This window comes from Sprattus sprattus, assembly GCF_963457725.1.
Source record: "Sprattus sprattus genome assembly, chromosome: 6".
NCBI classification, from domain to species: domain Eukaryota; kingdom Metazoa; phylum Chordata; class Actinopteri; order Clupeiformes; family Clupeidae; genus Sprattus; species Sprattus sprattus.
The window spans coordinates 36,324,192-36,343,495 of NC_137925.1; positions in this window are offsets into that span (position 1 = coordinate 36,324,192).

Sequence of the window (19,304 nt, forward strand, 5' to 3'; positions counted from 1 at the left end):
TGGTCCAGTCACCTCGAACTTATACACACTGTGTTCCACCGGCGCTGTGATGCCTCGCTGACCAGGAACTTGGCCGAGTGTGGGTTTGAAAAAGCCATTGTAACATACTTAGGCAAACTAGTTGGCCAAGGTCAGGTCTGCCCTGTGGGGGCTAAGATTCAGGCCATTGTTGTGTTCACGACCCCCAAGACCAAGTGCGAGGTGGGCCGGTTTCTGGGCAAAGACATCATCGGATTAAAAAGTGCAGATCGGGCGCCCACCCGAAAACACGGCTCTGATGGCGGGATCTACCCACTCTTGAGACCGAATTTAAAAGGTTGCAGATACAGTGACCCAATCCGCCGGGTTAGTGTGAACGAGAGGCTGATCCAACAACATTTCTGTTCGGAATCAAGCAATCCAAGCTCCATGTAAACGTAGCCTCAGATCTTAAATCTCACAGTCGCTGTTCTTAACCCATTTCCTTTGCATAGCAAATGACTCAGAGTAGAACTGGACGATATGGGTAAAAAATGATCACGATAGATATTTATAAATTAAGTCTGTTTAATTTCCTTCAGACAAGAACGCCTGTTTATTTACCGTAAAGATTTACAGTAAAAATGTACCGCCTGGCTATTTAACGTAAAGACGGGGTTCATTTGAACACCTCGGGTAACGCCTTGCTCATGGCTAACATCATTGAACATTTAAATGTAGTCCTTTAGTGCTCTGAGCCACAAAAATGGCCCTTTTAAGGGCCAACCAAATGACTTAATAAGCAAACCCCAATGTGGGCTGTGTGTGTGTGTGGGTAGCATGCCATTATTCCGACGCCCCTTTGGTCCGACCCGTCAATATTCCGAAAATGTCCCATTAATCCTACAGCCCACAAATTCGAAATGATTAACATAAACCCATTGCTCCGACAGCTCAATGTTCCGACCAATGGCTGTTTGGGGTCGGTCAACATAATTCCCCAGGTCGTATGTTCCTCGCCCCTCTTTTACCCGGTGCCAAGTAGACTGCCGCTGTAAGGACTGCAGACGCACGTTGTTGCTGCTCTACTTTGCGCCCAGACACCAGAGACGCAATGGAGACAGATACGGACAAGTTATTTCGATTTTTGGTCGAGCTAGTGAAGTCTAGGCCAGCAGCGTCTTTGCAAATGTAAAATAAACAAAACAAACCAACTACGGATGGGCTAACAGCAGCATAGGTCTACTGCAGCCACGCACAGTTCGAGGACGGGAGGATAGCTTAATGGAAAGAACCCTGTTTGCGCTGCTTTTCGAGAGCTGTCATGGAAAGATGATTCCGCTTTGGTTTTGAGATTTACAGTTTTCTATCGATTTAGCCTATATAATTATAGTAACAATAATAATACTATAGGCCTGATAGGCATGCATTATTTTATCATGAAGTGACGGTGATCTAAAGCAGCTTTTGGTCGGAACATTGAACTGTCGGGACAAAGGGTTTCAATTTATCGTTGAAAATCTATCTAAGACTAAGGGCTGTAGGATCAATGGGACATTTTCGGAATATTGACGCATCGGACCAAGGGGGCGTCGGAAAAATGAGCTGACCCCGTGTGTGTGTGCATGCTAGCTTTACCTTACCAAAACACTGTACAGCATATAGCTAGATAGTTAGCTCTAGTAAGTGAAATAACGGGGAAAAAAACCCCTGTGGAAAATCAATTACAATAGCATGGGGAAATATTAGCCTCCATGTCACAGCATTTGCGTGAATGAGTCGTGTTAAATATCATCGATAAATTTTAGGCGCGCAATCTTGCAGTTATATTTTCCCTCAGGTAACGTCAGGCAGTGCTCAACCGTTTAGCGGGCTGTATCAAACGTATTCATGGGTCCCAAAGACGTCACTTACGTGAAGCCTGCCGCCATCTTTGTGACCGACTCAACCAGTATTCCTATTGTATTATACGTTTTTTGTACCCAATAGTAGCTTGTAAGCCATACAAAAATAATATATAGTAATCATACAATAATAACGGTTATATATTAACTGTATTGTTTTCGATTGATAGGCTCTTCAAATTTAAACTTTTTAAAAGTAGTATTTTCTAATTCCAGTGTTTAGTAAGTTAGCTTTCATAGTTAGCTAGCGAACAGTCATGACTAAGAACATAGCACATCTGAATGAGGCAGAAAGACGGCGCTATTTAGAAAAAACATTGATTATTGGCTGCGATCCATATTGACTACCGTCAACTTTATTTTGCCCCTTAAAGTCTGCAAAACGTCTGCCACAACTGTCTGTTCCCGACTTATACATGTATCTTGTACACAAGCCATCCCCATACACCGGAGATAGCCTGAAGGCTTTCAAGAGTACAGATGCATATCAATATGCAGTTGCAGGATGGATGAATGACACCAATAAATGGCATCTGGAGGCAAAACACATGTATGTCATCACAGAACATCTAAGTTACTCAAACAGCGATTATCAACCGATTTATTTTAGTGGTGGTTAAGAGTGCCAAATGTGGGTGTAGCTATGCCTTTAGTAAAGTTTGTTAGCAGTTCGCTAACTATTAGCGCTCTAGCTTAGTCAGGAGAGTTTAGCTCTGATAAGGCACAGCGATTGAGGCAATAAATGGCATCTGGAGACAAAACACATGTATGTCATCACAGGACATGTACATTACTCAAACAGCGGTTATCAACCGATTTATTTTAGTGGTGGGTAAGAGTGTCAATGTGGGCTAACTAGGTGTAGCTAAAGTCTTAAGAAAAGTTCGCTAGCAGCATGCTACCCAGATAGCAGGGAGAGGTTGGCCCAACGTTGGCAATGGTTGGCAACGTCGGCGTTGGAATTCCAACCTTGGGCCAACGTTGAACCAACGTCGGCAGCTCAACCAATAACGTCAAAATGCAACGGTTGGGCAGTTGACGTTGGTTCAACGTTGGCCCGAGGTCGGAATTCCAACTCTGTGTTTTTTACAGTTAGAGTTGGAATTCCAACGTTGGGCCAACACTGGCCCAACGTCAACTGCCCAACATTAATGTCAAAATGCAATTGGTTGGGCAATTGACGTTGGGCCAGTGTTGGCCCAACGTCAGCTGCCCAACATTTTGATTGTGTGTTTTTTTTTTAACCATTCCACCTTTTTCTGCAGGGCATATTGGTAATCAATCCTGTGTTTTTTTTATTAAGATAAACATATTAAAAGCATACAGCCTACTGGTGGCCAGACATTGTGATTCCACGTCTCTGTAAACACTTTCAGAATCTGTATCACTGCGTAACAATACAAATAGCCACGAGCTTATTTTAAAATCAAAAACCGTTAGCAGATATTGTGAACTGCCTTCGTCACTTTTTTCTGACTATAGCGAGTCATCATTTCAATTTTCTACAAGTAATTTAAACTTTTGATCCACATTCATCAGTAAAGGTAGGAACCGTATCGTTAATTAACCACATAAGACGTACTATCGACTAGGTAACTGCAGCGACACACATTCTTGTCTACGCTAAGCGTGATTTTGTTAGCTGGCTAGCTACCTGTCATTTAGTTAGCAGCTGAGCTATCTCTACGGCTGGTGATCCGGTGTCCAGGGACAGCAGCAGCAGCATGGATGACGGCTCTGAAGCGGGCTAGCCTACCAAGACTAATTTATTTGTGTGTTCGCTTGTTTTTTCTTTGCTTGTGTTGCCTACAATAAATGATTTTTACCTGTAGGTAACTGCTGTCTGTTTAAATTCCTTACGGGCCGTGCCTAGGCTATCGACTTTGTTGCCATTTCGCGACTGTACAAAACAAATTCGGAAAATACGGTAAGAGATGTTCCTGCTGAGAGTCAAATAAGACTTCGTGCATTGTCTACACACCTGTCACTTCTGAAATATGTAAGTTTGATTCATTAAACCATATTTATATTGATAAAAACATATTTGTTAAGCGGATTTTTTGGTGGCCCGCGGGATAATAGGTCGCGTTACGATAGGTTGAATTTAAGTTTTTGGATGCATTAAATGTGGTGTCGAGAAGTATGACCGTCCTTGGATTATGGGACATTGTAACACCTTATCCTGATTTGAATTATTGAATTATGACATTGAATAGACATCGGGTGGACTTCTGTTTGGTTTAACAATAACTAAGATAACGTTGGCAATTGGTTATAAACCAACGTTGGCAATTGGTTATAAGCCAACGTTGGCAATTGGTTGGGCCAACGTTGGCAATAGGTTAAAAGCCAACCAAAACCCGACTCTCACTCCTATTTGCCAACGTTGGCCCAACGTGTCCCCGACGGCCAAAAGTCCGTTGGCCCATCGTTGGCATGCGCCGTCGTGCCAACGTCTGTGACAACATTGGGCCAACCTCTCCCTGCTATCTGGGTAACTATTAGCACACTAGCTTAGTCAGGAGAGTTGAGCTCTGTTAAGGCACAGCAATTGTTCACGGTTGTAGTAACATGCTGCATTTCATTTAACATGTCAGTCACTCCCAGGCTCTGAACACAAAATCAACATCTCCATGGATAGGGGTGCAGGAAAATACAAAGTGTTGATTGTACAATCGGGAGTTAGCTGTTGCAACTTGTCTCTTCTAATTTGCAGCCAACCATTTATAGCTAACCATTTATTCCGCCGATCTAAATCTTTTAGTATACAATTAAATTGTTTATTTGGGTTATTTTTATTATTTTTAACTTTCTGTGGGTTTGGACCGACTGTGTCTATGTTGTGAATGGTAGCTAGACTTTCGGTCACAAAGATGGCGGTGCTTAGACACAGTGACGTCACTTGGGATCTATGAATATAGAGGTGACAGACTCAGCAGGTGCCTATAGCTAGTTAGTCAGCTTGCATACATTACTGTAATTAAAGCTAAACAATAAACAATTTTATACATCGATTATGTGTGTGTGTGTGTGTATTTGTAAGAATACTAGCTTAAGATTACCTAACACAGTACAGTAGCTAGTTAGCTAGCGTAGCCATGTCTGCTATCAGACTGTCACACATCGGCCATTCAGTTAAACAGTAAAACTACTGAATGAAATAATGAATCAACAATCAACATGCTTGCTCAGTTTACTAATGGATTAATATGACACACGCTGTCACGCTGAGGACAGATATAATTAACACTTACGATAGCCAGTTAGCTCACGTAAGAAACAGTTATTTAAGCTAACCAATTGAATAACTTTCCCACAAAAAAACCCATCGATTATGTGTGTTTGTGAAATGTAACATACGTCCTTTATCAATCACTCACGTTATTGTCGTTTATGTAATTTACCGCTACACATTACACCTAACACAAGTGTAATTCAGTTGCTTTTAACGTTTAACAGCAGCGTTAAGCGTGACACCCCAGGTGGCTTAATGCACAATTTAGGGTCGATCGTGACCGGGGTGATAAAAGCATGAAATTTGGCACACAGTTAGCTTTTACCCTACCAAATGATATTAGAAGGGGTGCCCGAGTGAAACTGCTCGTTTTTTTTTTCGTTTTAAGGAGATTTTTAGTTTGGACCGATATCAAGATATGCGTTACCTGTGGTACGATTTTCAAAACAGTTTTTTTGCCTAGAAATGCTCACCAAATAAGTAATAAAACTGTTATTCATGCATGTTTGTGTTTTCTAGTTTGTTTTTATATGTATTGTTTAGAAAAAAGTAGCAACTTTAAAATAAACAGACAAAAAGACCATGCGCAAGCTCATCCTAGGTTGTGGAATGACGTCATTTGGTACAATTTTCAAAACAGTTATTTAACCACCATTTAAAAAAAAAAAAGTTGCATTTGGTCTTTTATATGTATACATACTAGGCTACACAATGATATTAGAAGGGGTGCCCAAGTGGAACTGCTTGTTTTTCCGTTTAAAGGAGATATTTCAAGAAATAAAGATATGCTTTAGGCCTACGATTGTCAGTGGCGCCTGCAGCCCTATGGCTGTAGGCACTGTGCGAACCTTCTGCTACGCAAGAAGAAAAGAAAAAAAAAGAGTCTTTTCGTCAGCCTTTTCTAGCTATAGGCCCACAGTAACATGGAACATGTAGGCTTGAACTGCTGAGATCAACGCTGGTTAACTTTAACGATCAACTACCGTTAACACCTGCGTCAGGGGAATATGGTCCAAGTCTCTGTTGCGCTTGGAGAACAGCATCATACATGTCTCATTAACAGAGATCAGGGGACTTGATTGGTCATACATTATGACCGTGAATCTCTCAGGCATCTGAAATATCTCGGAGGAGACACTCAGATGCTGAAAAGGATGAGCTACGATGTGCTCCTCCGAGGCAGGTGTTACTTGACTTAAATGCCATGCTCGCCACGAGACACGTATGATGATGTTCTCCAGGCGCAACAGAGACTTGGACCTTATTCCTCCGACGCAGGTAAAACACAGTGTTAACTTCTGCAACATGTTCGGAACGCATTGTAGGCTACCAGGCAGGCCTTTGGAAGTCATCTGAACAGGCAATGCAGGATGTTCCTCCTCCTACAGAGTTCTCATGGGTCCAAGGAGAGAGCAACCACTGGGAATCGGTGTGGATGACTATCCCCAAACGCTGTTCACGTTGTAAATGTGTTAAAGAAAAGTTGAAATGCACGCCATTGTGCAAATGTGATTGTCCAGAGGGCAAATCATAGAGCTCATATGATCAGTTTTGATGTGATGATTTTGATAAAAATCTTTAATAAAATATTACTGTTTTGACCAGGGGCGCCTGCAGAAAAAAAAAATGTGAAACCAACAACTAAAAACTCACACACATTCACACACAAGCGCGAAAATAATGAGTTGCAGCCATAACGCATTTCCCTTCTAATTTAAGTGAATTCTCCTTCTGCATATTGTTTAAGTACTTCTTCACTGTCGATTTCCAAATCTGTGTGAATATGCATGAGAGCAAGTCCGGTCAGTCTCATGTCAGCCATCGTACTTCTTAGATATGTTTTATTTTAAGATTGAATTGAATGACCGCTCAGCAGACGCTGTGGAAACGGTCATTGTCAACAATACCTTCAGGACGCAATGAATGTTTGGGTGGAAATTTGCCAAACTTTCCAGGGCTTGGCAAGGCTCACTAGGTTTTGGCTGTAACTCATTTAGCTGTTTCCACAGCTCCAACTCTGTATCTGCATCCTAAACGGCATTAGTCGTCCTTACTCCGATTTCATTTCCTGCCATAGCCTACATTGTCGGATATGGACGAGAGGCGTCAGATAGGCCTACTGAAGCAAACCCTGAATAACAGTGATGATGATCATAAAGTCAATTTACTCCATTAAGTTTGCAGTAGCCTACCTCAACTTTTTGCGCGGCCCTCTGTCTGCAGTTTCCCGATTGTAATACATAGGCCTATGCATTCATAATATTTGATTACAGTGGAAATGCATGCGTCATGCTGGGACCAGCGTGTGTCAGATAACTTTTGTAAGCGTTTGTTTGTGGTTTGTGCACTATAGCCAGGATCAGCGCAAGATTTCAGATTCTCTCTCTTTTTTTTTTATCATTTGGTAGGGTAAAAGCTAACTGTGTGCCAAATTTCATGCTTTTATCACCCCGGTCACGATCGCGTTGTTAAGCCACCTGACTATAACAGGAAGTCAGGCAAAGTCGTTGTAGCTAAGTGAAAAAAGTAGAGGTCCTGGTAATAGCCAATCAAATAAATGGTGTTTTCAGTTCCTGCCACTGATCTCAAAAAGAAACCGCGATAATTGACGCTCGAGCAATGTAACCGTCGCCATTTTACTGGGACCACTTTGACACCAGCTATACATAGACTACAGCAATGGGTAAAAAGGGGACACGGTGTTGTGCTTTCGGCTGCAACAAACGGAAAAAAAAAGAAAATACTGCAGATCGACAACAGAAGTGCAAGTGAGGGCTGTGAAGACGATGAATCCCAAAAAAAGAGTCAATTTCCACGTACTTTCCACTCGTAAGTAAATTAGGCTATTTTTTTTATCATCAAGCTAATTTTTTAAATCAGCGTGATGCTCAATAGATTTACCTAGCCTGAGCAAAATAATTCCAAAAATAAAAGACAAGACTATAATGTTTGAATATAAAGCCAAATTAAAGTGTTTTCTGATTTGACCATGACTACAGTGCATGTATGTAGTGTATGTATTTTTAATTTTTCTAAACGTTAGGCTAAAATATTGGGCCATTATGATAATATGTCTTTAAACTGGCTTGCACCTGTGCTCACTGATCTCAAAAAGAGATCAGTGCCTGTGCTTCACTGACACCTGTGCCGAAATCCAAGGAACCTCTGCTCTCTTTGTATTTTCATGTTCTGGCTTGCAGATATCCATTAAACTTGTGTTTATAAATACAGTTATTGAATTTGAGTCATTTAAATACTACAGGTTTCCATTTGATCCAGAAAGAAAAAAAAAACAGTGGTTGGTCAATATGCGCAGGAAAAACTGGAATCCAAGTGCCCACTCAGGGATTTGCTCAGACCATTTTGCTGAGGCACATATGTCACAGGTTCAGATACACTGGGCCTTTCCTTTAGCAGTCATTACACTGTATTAAATCACGATCTTTTGGCTGTGAAGCACCCCTCCCCAACATACAGTCACGGATGCAGCAGTAGAGAAAATACAAGTCTTTATTTTTAATACAGTAATGGCTAATAAGGGATCCTCACGAGACGTCACATCCCTACTCTTGGCTTCTCCGAAGGCAGTGTTCCTCGGCCCTCTGCTTCCAACTTTCCTCTGCAGCTCACGGCACTCCGCCGAGAATCTGTAACAAATAACAGCAAAGCCAGCTTGGGGGAACTTCCAACACTCTGTCCTCTCTTCCCTTTTACTAGGCTCATGCTCGCTATCTCTACCAATCACCAATCCTGCGTGAATCATGTAATCAGTCAAATCAGCTGGATGATTTACCCAAAGTGCTTGTCCCGCTCCACTTAATTTGTGATTGCCTAGTAATGTTTACATGTGTGGTGGCTGGTGCGGCATCCCATTGCTTCCCCCCACCTACGCTTCACTCACAAACAGTTCCTACCGCTACTTGCCATTTACTCCAACGTGCCCCCGTGACACATATAAACAGAGCTTTACTGAGAGTTGAGTTGAGGAGCCATGCCATTCCGACAAAGTTCAAAACATTTCCTAAACATCTTAAGAAGGTAAAAAAATAAAATCAAATAACAGTTGCAACTAACTGCATTTACAGAGGAATAGTTTGAAAATAATCCTACCATCTCTCAGGTAACCAAAGAGCGCAAGTTGCCATGCAAGAGAGCAATAGAGTCTGTGGTAGCTGACATTGAGGATGCTGATGAAGGCCCTTCTGTAAAACAAGTATGCCTGAACACAGCAATCACTGACCATCAGTATCAAATCACAGAGTCACCGAGGACACTGAAAAAAACTATTCACAGGAGTAATGATCATATACCTGAACTAAAGAAAAATCTCAAAGTATCCCCTGGAATTAAAGTAATTTGCATTGACGCTGCATACTTCTTTGTTGATGGTCTAACAGGGGCTGAGCGTGCTAATCTGGTCACAATATGTATCAAGAAGCTTCATGATGCTGGTGTTAATATTGTGTGTCTCACATGTGATGGTCCATCCTGCCACTTTACAATTCTGACAGCTCTTGGTGCATGCCTACAGCCAACTAGTTTGCAGGCATTCTTTCCTCATCCTCTTGATCAGAGCAAGAAGATACATGTCTTGCTGGATGTCTGTCACATGCTGAAGCTAGTCAGAAATACAATAGCTGAAGGTGGCATTCTTGTTGACAGTTGCGGTGAAAAGATATATTGGCAATACATTGTTGCACTTTAAAAGCCACAAGAAAATGAGGGGCTACGGCTCGGGAACAAGCTAAAAGCCACACACATCCAGTGGAGGCAACAAAAAATGAAGGTTAATCTTGCTGCTCAAGCCTTCAGTTCCAGTGTTGCTGATGCTATTGAATATTGTTCAAGTGTGCTCAAGATCAAATAGTTTGAAGGATCTGCTGCAACGGTGAGATTTTTACGCCTATTTGACCATCTGTTTGACATCCTCAACTCTCGGAACCCATTTGCCAGTGGATACAAATCTGCACTTCGTATCAACAACAAAACAGCCTGGGGTCCATTCCTCGATGATGCTTTCAAATATGTTATTGGCCTCAAAGATACCTCAGGACAGCTCATGTATACCACACGCAGAAAGACTGGATTTGTTGGGTTTCTTGTAGCAATTGAAAGCACAAAACTAATATTTCATGATTTCATGATCAATGATCATGATGAGCGGTGTGGGGCCAGTTATCTGGAATGTAAACAAACAAGACAACATTTGACACTCTTCTACACTCTCAAGACAGTCACACTTAATAATACTAGACTAGTTGCATGTTTAAAACTAACCCCTATGTTAACCCAGCCTACTTAATAAAATGACGATCTTCCTGCAGTAATGCCTCACAGATAAGTCACCACCATCTAGCAACCATTCTACAGTAATCCCCAAACTGGGTTGTCCTTCTAACATACAGTAAGCATTAGTGTTGTAGTGACCTAGTGGGGATATTTCCACTTACTGCCAATGACTACCACCTCGTCCGCTGGTGGCTGGTCAAGTGCGTCTGCGGATCGGAGAGGAAATCGGTAGCGTGAATATGTGCATTACACATCTACGCACCCTACAGCAGCAAATGCAGACATCTTACAAGCGGTTCAAACGTAACATTGTTCTACAAACTAGTAGCTAAAGCGCTAATTGACCGATCGCGAAACTCCTCCCTAGAACGGCCCTTGTACAATCATACCTTAACAACCGCTACTAAGAGAAGAGAGTCTGACAACTTTGAGGTCTGAGCAGCATGGTTAAACAGTGTGCCTACGGGACTTGTAGGTATGACATAAGGTACCCTGAGAGATTAGAGGGATATGTCGTTTTTCCCTGCTTCCCAAAAGCACAAAACACAGTCGCAAAGGTGCCAGCTGTGTATTAAACAGTGTGGTCACCCCACGCCCAACTCAATATATCGCAAAATACACATGTCGGCTCCAAAGTAAATTAAGCTGCTTGCTTCCAGCCAGCTATCGCTAGGTATGATGGCTAACTATCTAGTTGAGAGAGAAAATCCCCAAACCTTTATGGTTCATGAATACAAGTAGTATTACCAAAGAACTTAAACTAGTCTCTCCAACTAAAGTGTTCATGTTAAACATTTAAATGTTCATGTATGTGACCGTCTAAATGTCAATATACTGTCTGTATAATTGCAGGCAGAGCTGTCGTAGCTATCGATAGCAAACGCCAGCATTGAACCGAACTTTTGACAAACACTTTGTATTTATGCTTGATACAACATTGAACAGAACTTTTAACACACACTTTGTATGTATGCTGCTGGCGTTCGCAATCGCCATCTTTGATAGCTCAGCGTGCAATTTAAAAAAAGGTTTTACTGACGGTAACATCAACATCGCTAGCTAAGATAGTCGCCATCCTAGCTAGCTACATACCTCCAGTCTCTCGCCAGAGACGGAATAAATAATAAGAATAAATAATCTTTTTGAGGTTATAAGCTAGCTTGAAATTATATACAGATCTTACCCAGTGGTGAAATAACATGACTAGTCTACAAGGTTGTGCTGGTTGCATTTCAATGAAGAGGTCATAGGGTTTCAATTTTTTTTTTTTATTATTGAGACCTGTATGCCTTTGCTTCAATTATTGTTGTGTCCACTTCGCTGTTGATCTTAAAATTTTGGATATATCCTTCCACTGCATATTGCAGTCCCTTTTGGCTTGATCTGGAGGATACCGCGGAGGTATTACTCCAAAAATCATCACTCATACTGACTGTTATAGCGTTTGTACCCGTACTCGCCATGGCTTTCAGGTGGACAGTTCTGTGAATTGTGTCAGACGTAGCAACAATAACTAGGGGGCGGAGCCCTGGCGATCGGTCAATTGTTTTAGCAACTTGTGTAGCACCAGGGTCGTATGGGCACTATAAGTGGCACTTTTCTACTCTACACACTTTTGTTAAATAGCCTACGTATTACTCACAACCAACTATTACCTTTCAGATAAGGTAATATCTGATTATTATATTATAATTTTCAATCAAGCATATTTAAATGTCTTTACTGGGTATCATAAGATAATAAAAACGTCAAACACAACAAAGCTAACGTTTGTTAAGGAAATAAGACTAGCATTCATTTACACTTTCAGAAAAAATACGCTTCTCAACGTAACTGAGACAAAGATACATTAACAACTCAAATTGCTATACGATATTTTCATGAAATTCAACACATACCCATGTTAATCTCCATCTGGGAGCATATCTCTTGCAGTCCGCGATCCTGTTTGTGGAAAACTACCTCTTCAGACAGTTTGCCTATGTTCGTAAACGTTTGCATGCTTAAATGTTCGTTTAACGGAAAATGTTTAAAATCGTTCGTGAACGTTCGCCTATGTTTGCGATTCTGAACGCACCTAAAGTTTATGAAAACTTGAAATTACTATAAGGCTTAATATGCAAATTCATGAAAATATCTAATATATAATATTCATCACCCGTTATAATCATTGGTCTGAGGCAGGAAAGTGGTCCCTTTAAAATGGCCGCCACGATTTGCCTGTGGTGTCACTTTGAAACCATGGAATGCGCTATCCAGTTTCTTTTTGAGATCAGTGGTTCCTGCTGGTTGTCGATGCCGAATCGTAGTCCGTCTACCGGATAGTAGTCGCGCATGCGTCAACTTTGCGACACTGTTACAACGAGCCAGGTAGTGTGGTTGCCCTGGGGATGAGTGAACACCAGAAGAAGGGTATCTCTAGTTTACAGCATTAGGCTCAATATCAACATATCTGGCTTGTCTTAACGCATAATGTAGGTTTATTTAACGTAATGTTTTATAATGTTGTAAACGGTTAACAGCATAAGGCCATAACGCATAATACCGGCACATTTAATGTTATATTTAATTGTATTGTAAACGGTTAACAGCATAAGGCTCAACGTCAACATATGGGGCTGGTCTTAACGCATAATACCGTTACATTTAATGTTACATTTAATTGTGTTGTAAACAGTTAACAGCATTAGGCTCATCGTCAACATATGGGGCTATTTTGTATTACTGTTACTAGTAATGAATGCACTGCTTAACTAATAATTTAATAAACATGAAGCTTAACATCATAAACCTTGGTGGATTTCAAACGTAAATACATGCGCTTGTCATTCCACCTCATGCTGTACGTAGCAGTGGTGGTCCGTCAGGGCCTTCAAGGCCTTCTCTGCTGGCCTAAACATCATCAGAAAATAAATGTAATAAAATACATTTAATTTTAATATTTTCTTTTCATAAATATGTATAAAATTATTCCCCATAGTCCATTATCTTCATTTCATAGCTTCCAGCGTTGTTAATTTATGTTAGAGCTTTCATCTAATCATATTTCAGCTATCATGTGTTGCCACGCTCCAAGAAATCTTCCCCGAGAACAGAAATCTTCCCTGAGGCCGGTGCGGCCTCTCTTATTAAACAACATCCGTACAGGGTTAATCCAATGAAGCGTCAGATTTTGAAAAGGGAAAATGACTATATGCTCTCCAACGACATCGCTGAACATAGTTCAAGCCCGTGGAGTTCTCCGTGTCTCTTAGTCCTTAAAAGTGACCATTCATACCGTTTTTGCACTGATTATAGGCGCGTCAATGCCGTTACCGTTCCCGACAGCTATCCACTGCCGCGAATGGATGATTGTGTTGACCGCGTTGGCTCCGCGAGATTCGTCACTAAGTTGGACCTCCTAAAAGGATACTGGCAGGTTCGACTGACAGAACGGGCCAAAACTATATCTGCCTTTGTCACTCCTGACTCTTTCCTGCAGTATAAAGTCATGGCTTTCGGAATGCAAAACGCCCCAGCATGCTTTCAGAGACTTGTGAACATCATAACTAAAGGCATGACAGGGTGCTCAGCATATTTGGATGATCTGATTCTATACAGTGAATCGTGGTCTATCCATCTCCAGCAGCTACGAGAGCTTTTCTGTCGTCTGTCCACAGCGAACCTCACACTCAATCTGGCTAAATGTGAGTTTGGCAAAGCCACAGTTACATACTTGGGTCGGGTTGTGGGTAATGGTAATGTGTTCCCCGTGATGGCCAAGGTATCCGCCGTCCAAGACTACCCAGTGCCGAGTAATCGTCACGAACTACGACGTTTTCTTGGAATGGTCGGGTATTACAGTGACTTTTGCCTGAACTTCTCATCTGTTGTAGCTCCTCTTACCGACATGCTGAGTCCAAAACTGGATTATGTGTGGTCTGATGAGTGTCAGAGGGCCTTCGAGAACGTTAAAAGCCTTCTGCTCTCTACTCCTGTTCTCGCTGCTCCCGATTGCAATAGGCCTTTTAGTCTGTCTGTAGACGCGAGCGATCTCGGAGCGGGAGCTGTCCTTTTACAGCGTGGTGCTGATAATCTCGACCACCCCGTATCCTACTTTTCCAAAAAGTTCAGCATGGCCCAAAGAAACTACTCGACCATCGAGAAAGAGACTCTGTCTCTAGTCTTAGCCATCCAACATTTTGAAGTTTACTTGGGTGGGTCGTCTCATCCCATCTTGGTTTACACTGACCACGACCCACTCACGTTCCTCAGCCGCATGTACAATTCTAACCAACGGCTCATGCGGTGGAGTTTAATTTTGCAGCCGTTTCCCCTTAAAATTGTCCACGTACGTGGAAAAGATAACGTATTGGCCGACGCGTTATCTAGATGTCATAACTAACAGCGCACATTTTTGAGTTTAGATTTTCTGATTACATTTTGTTGCGCAAAAGTCGCGTTCAGACAATGCGCTGATAAGGCGTTCTTTACTGTTGTCTCGCAGGCTGTGGCCTGTAGTTTTAGTTTAAACTGGATAGTCGACTTGCTAGCCTATAGAAAAAGGAAAGTGGCAAGTATTTCCGAATGTTTACCCCTGTTTGCAAGTGTGCATACATTATAGTGTGCATTTTGTGTGATTTGTCTTGTTTTTGCGACCACACTTACACAAGCAATGTTGGTGCTGGGGTAAGTGTAATTATGTGCAACTTAACTTTGATAGTGTTGATCCTTTGATTTAGTTTGGCCTGTGCTGTGCACTTCCCCATGAGCCCAGTGCGCGTTGAACTTGAGATCTGTGTTCATTTTTGAAATTGCTAAAGAGTTCTTGTTTATGTAGTTGATGGTACAGTAATGGCGACAGGTCACCATCTTAAGGGGGGGAGTGTTACGTGTCCCTCCTATTTGGCTACCTCTGGTGGCTGCTTTCTGTTCCTCGTTCTTTTTTCCCTATTCTGTGTCCAGGTGGTGGTCCTGAGTTGAGAACCACTGTTCTAGAAGACCGGTGCAGTGCTTCAGTGCTCAGTTTAGCTGGCTAATGCGAAAACGACGTACATCGGTTTCAATGCTCATTATGCTAGTTGTTTCAATTGGTAAGACTAAATATAATTACATTAACCAACTCAAATAAACTAGTTTACACCAACTTGATAATTCCATTTTTTTATACAATTACAACAGTTTCAAGACGGAACTTTCAAGAAAAACTGGATATCGTGAGGATGGGAAGTTTAATGAAACTGCTTTGCAGGTGGGACAATGCGATGTTAAGTGGACAAACTTGTTAAAGCTCACATAGGCTACTTTCGGTGGACTTAATAAAACTTTGTAGACTAATCCCTGAAAATCGCCTTTTATTTTTAAGTTGTGACAGTAATATCCAAGCGATCATATAACTGAGAGTTTACTACTCTTAATGTTTTGTTAATACGGGTGTATTGATTTTAAATGCTCCGGAAATATTAATAAAGTCTGTTGTACTCGACTAGGGTTAGGGTTAGCTATGTTAAGGTGATGCAATGCTCACTTATACTGCCTTTCTGTATAAATATAATGGTTCGAGAGCCATGGCGTCGTAATGATGGTATAAGGAGGTGGATTCACTCAGTTTAACATCGTGTAGGACATCGCTGAAGGCCTAGTCGTGAAATGCACGGACCGCCACTGGTACGTAGGATACATCACCATGTTAAGGACACTAAAGAAGGCTATCAGTTTCCTTCTCAACATTTTGAGTTGGGCAAATTCATGAACTGTTCTCTGTCAGGGAGCCTTATTATCAAAGAACACACAGACTGCTGCAGACTAGGGTATGTGCCACGTACACTACTCTGTGGCACTTCACATTATATAATATATTCCTAAAATACATTCATATGTATGCCTCTGTATTGGCTCGTAGTCAGTGGGCTGAGACCGTCTATCTTGCTTAGTTCTCGAGTTGATAGTTACCCTGCAGCTGTGAAGCTAATTTTTTGAAGGAAGCTGAACCAGATAATAAGAAACATATAGCCGTTTGTTTCCAACGCGGGAAGTTGCACATTTAATAGTATTTTACGATTAAGTTCTCAAAAATATCATCAAAGTTTTCCGGCGTGACGTCCAATCAAAACCGCGGATTGGGGTATTTCAACCAATTGCGTTTCTCGGTGACGCATCGTCACACCAGGAAATGCACATCGACTTCATCTGCCCCTGGAAAATAGCTGAGATACAGCTTTGAGGTAAGAATTGTTTAACTTCGAGTGGATATTTCAACACATGACTATTTTTCTTGTCATAAATGAAACCTGTTTAAGGCTACATGTTGTTAATTTCGTCAGTATAGGGTGTGAAACATTGATTACAATAGACGTGAAGCGAGATCCCCTCTCCTCATATGAACATGGCCATAGGCGTCTACTGAACAATTTTCTCCGACAAAGTCTCTCCTCCCGTTAGTCCAAACGACGAGCTTAATTACAACAGTCATACAATTTAAACATTGACAACTGCGTAGCACTTCTGTGAACTAACTTATGTCAAATAATATCTCTACAGGTAGCATCTTAGGCTACAAGACCCCACATGACATCCATCAGATCCCTCGTCCATCTGACTGGTGCAATATATGCCACTTCCTCTCGGTAGGCTTTTTCATATTTTAATTGTTTATTTTTTTTCATGCATATGAGGCAACCAGCTGGGAGTAAACCACATGGCAACACAGACAACATTTAGACAACAAACTCATGCCAATATAATGCATTTACTGTGATGCAGTTTCACATGTAATATGACATGGTTTGTAAAGCAATGTTTGAAATTGCAGTTGCAATACAACGAAGTTATTTTCAGGGGATCTAGTGAAGGTGGGGTCTGTTGTAAAGGTGACCACGTTCAATATAGGCCTAAAGTGCTGGCGGAAAATCCTTTTGTATCCATAGTACGGCCCTTGGGGCTTTATAAAAAAAATTGAAATGACATTTAAAATGAATTGTTCCTCACCCCTGTTGTAATCCCCCTGCAATATTATAGTATATTTTAACGAAGTCCTTTACGTTCAGGAACAAAAACATTGCAGCTGAGTGGGGAAATCCAGAAACCTCCACCCTGAGGTGATCAAGCAGAGCCAGTGGACCTGTGGCCATGAAAAGCCACATCTTGTTAACCTAGCTTAATTTGACTTATTGTCATATAGCCAGTGGACTGTTCTTTTATTTACTTGCGAATCAACGTCACACAAGGAAGGAATACTGCATGTTCCCTTTGTAAGACATTGGTTTTGAGATACTGTTTCTTTTTAATAATGTTAATTTATTGTATCTTGGAAATTATCTGAATAAAATCCAATAACAGTCATCACGGTCCGTGCCTTGCTTTATTCAGGGGTCACTTCTATTAAGGTTATGTGGCACCAGCCTGTCGAGGGCGTTTGGCCTTAAATATTTCACACATCACTGAAGAGGTTCAAGCAGGTGTCAGTGTGGAAGCCATGGACCTTAATGTCTCAGTAATGAAGGAGTTTCATCTACACCATTTCTCTGTCATGTCAATGTCTTGAGTTACTTGCTCAAACCCTGTTGGGTACACAGACCTCATATAATACAGGCGAAAAGGAAATCATACTCTGAGTACAAACCTTCACTATCCTTGGCTGCCTTTTCTTTCCCTTTCGTGCTCTTTCAATGTGTGCTTCATTGGTGAACAGCATGTAGCATTTGCGGTGGTATCCTATTGCAATATTAGCTGGCAATTCCTGGTCTTCAAGATTTAAAGCCTCTAGGGCATTTCTGGCCACTTCCCCCTCTTTGCAGGGTTGCAGGTTCAGCCATGAATGGGCACACTGCAGGAACTTTGACCAACTTATATTTGAAAATTGTACTACTCACTTGACAAAATGAATTTATTTATTAAATGGGAACTTAATTTGCATTATCATACATTAAGAAAGTCATTGACTTTTTAACCATAGAAAATGATTGGAAACGCAAAGATGAGGCAACATCACCTACTCCAAGACTTAAAGTAGAGAAAATGGTGTTTTAACATTCAGTAATAATGTATTACACATTATAGATAATGTGCCTTATCTAAAATATGTCACTCCAGTTGCAATCTCCCCTGGAGAGAAGAGTATTTGGTAAGGTTCAGCAATAATTATTTCTCCAGACAGCGACACCCGAGGTTGCTTACGTCTTGTTCTCATTGAAACGCAAGGTCTCAAATAGTTGCCCTGAAAATTCGCCCGATCAAAAAACAGAGACTTTACAACGATATGTTCGCCAAATGTGCACGAAACAAAGGTGGAAACAAAGCAAATACAGTTTGGTGTATTTTTATGAATCCATCCTTTAAATGGGCTTCACAGCTGGACGGTAAGTATTAAATTCACAATTCTGGGGTCCAGCCCACCACCTATCGGAATTAATTGGATTTTTTTGTATGAAGGAAAATGCATACATAAAACACCATGGAGTTATCCTTCCCCCACAACGCCTTTGTCTTTATTCTTATCAAGGGAAGACAGACACCATCGGGTAACGTTTAAATAATAATTAGTTTATTTACAAAATATTTACAAAAGTCAGTACGTGAGAAGGACGGTCAAATAAAGTGTCATGCACGTCAGTAATGTAGACTATGTGTAGTGCATAACGGAAATTCAGCAACTCAATGCAAAAAAAATTCTGTCTGCAATCTTGACATTCCTGCATTCTCCAGGATCTTAATAGCCTGGTGACACCAGCCTACGTATTTCCGCCTGAATTGATTTCAAGCTCATACTCAGTCTGGCCCAACCCCATTGACAATCGTCTCCAGAACTCAAAATTTTGCAGGACCAATCAGCAAACAGTTCAGAGCTGTGACGCAAAACTCGCCTTGGAGGAAAAGACACGAAAAGTTGTCTCAACTCTCGAGAACATCAGAAAATTAAAAGGAGAACAAGAGTATTTTCT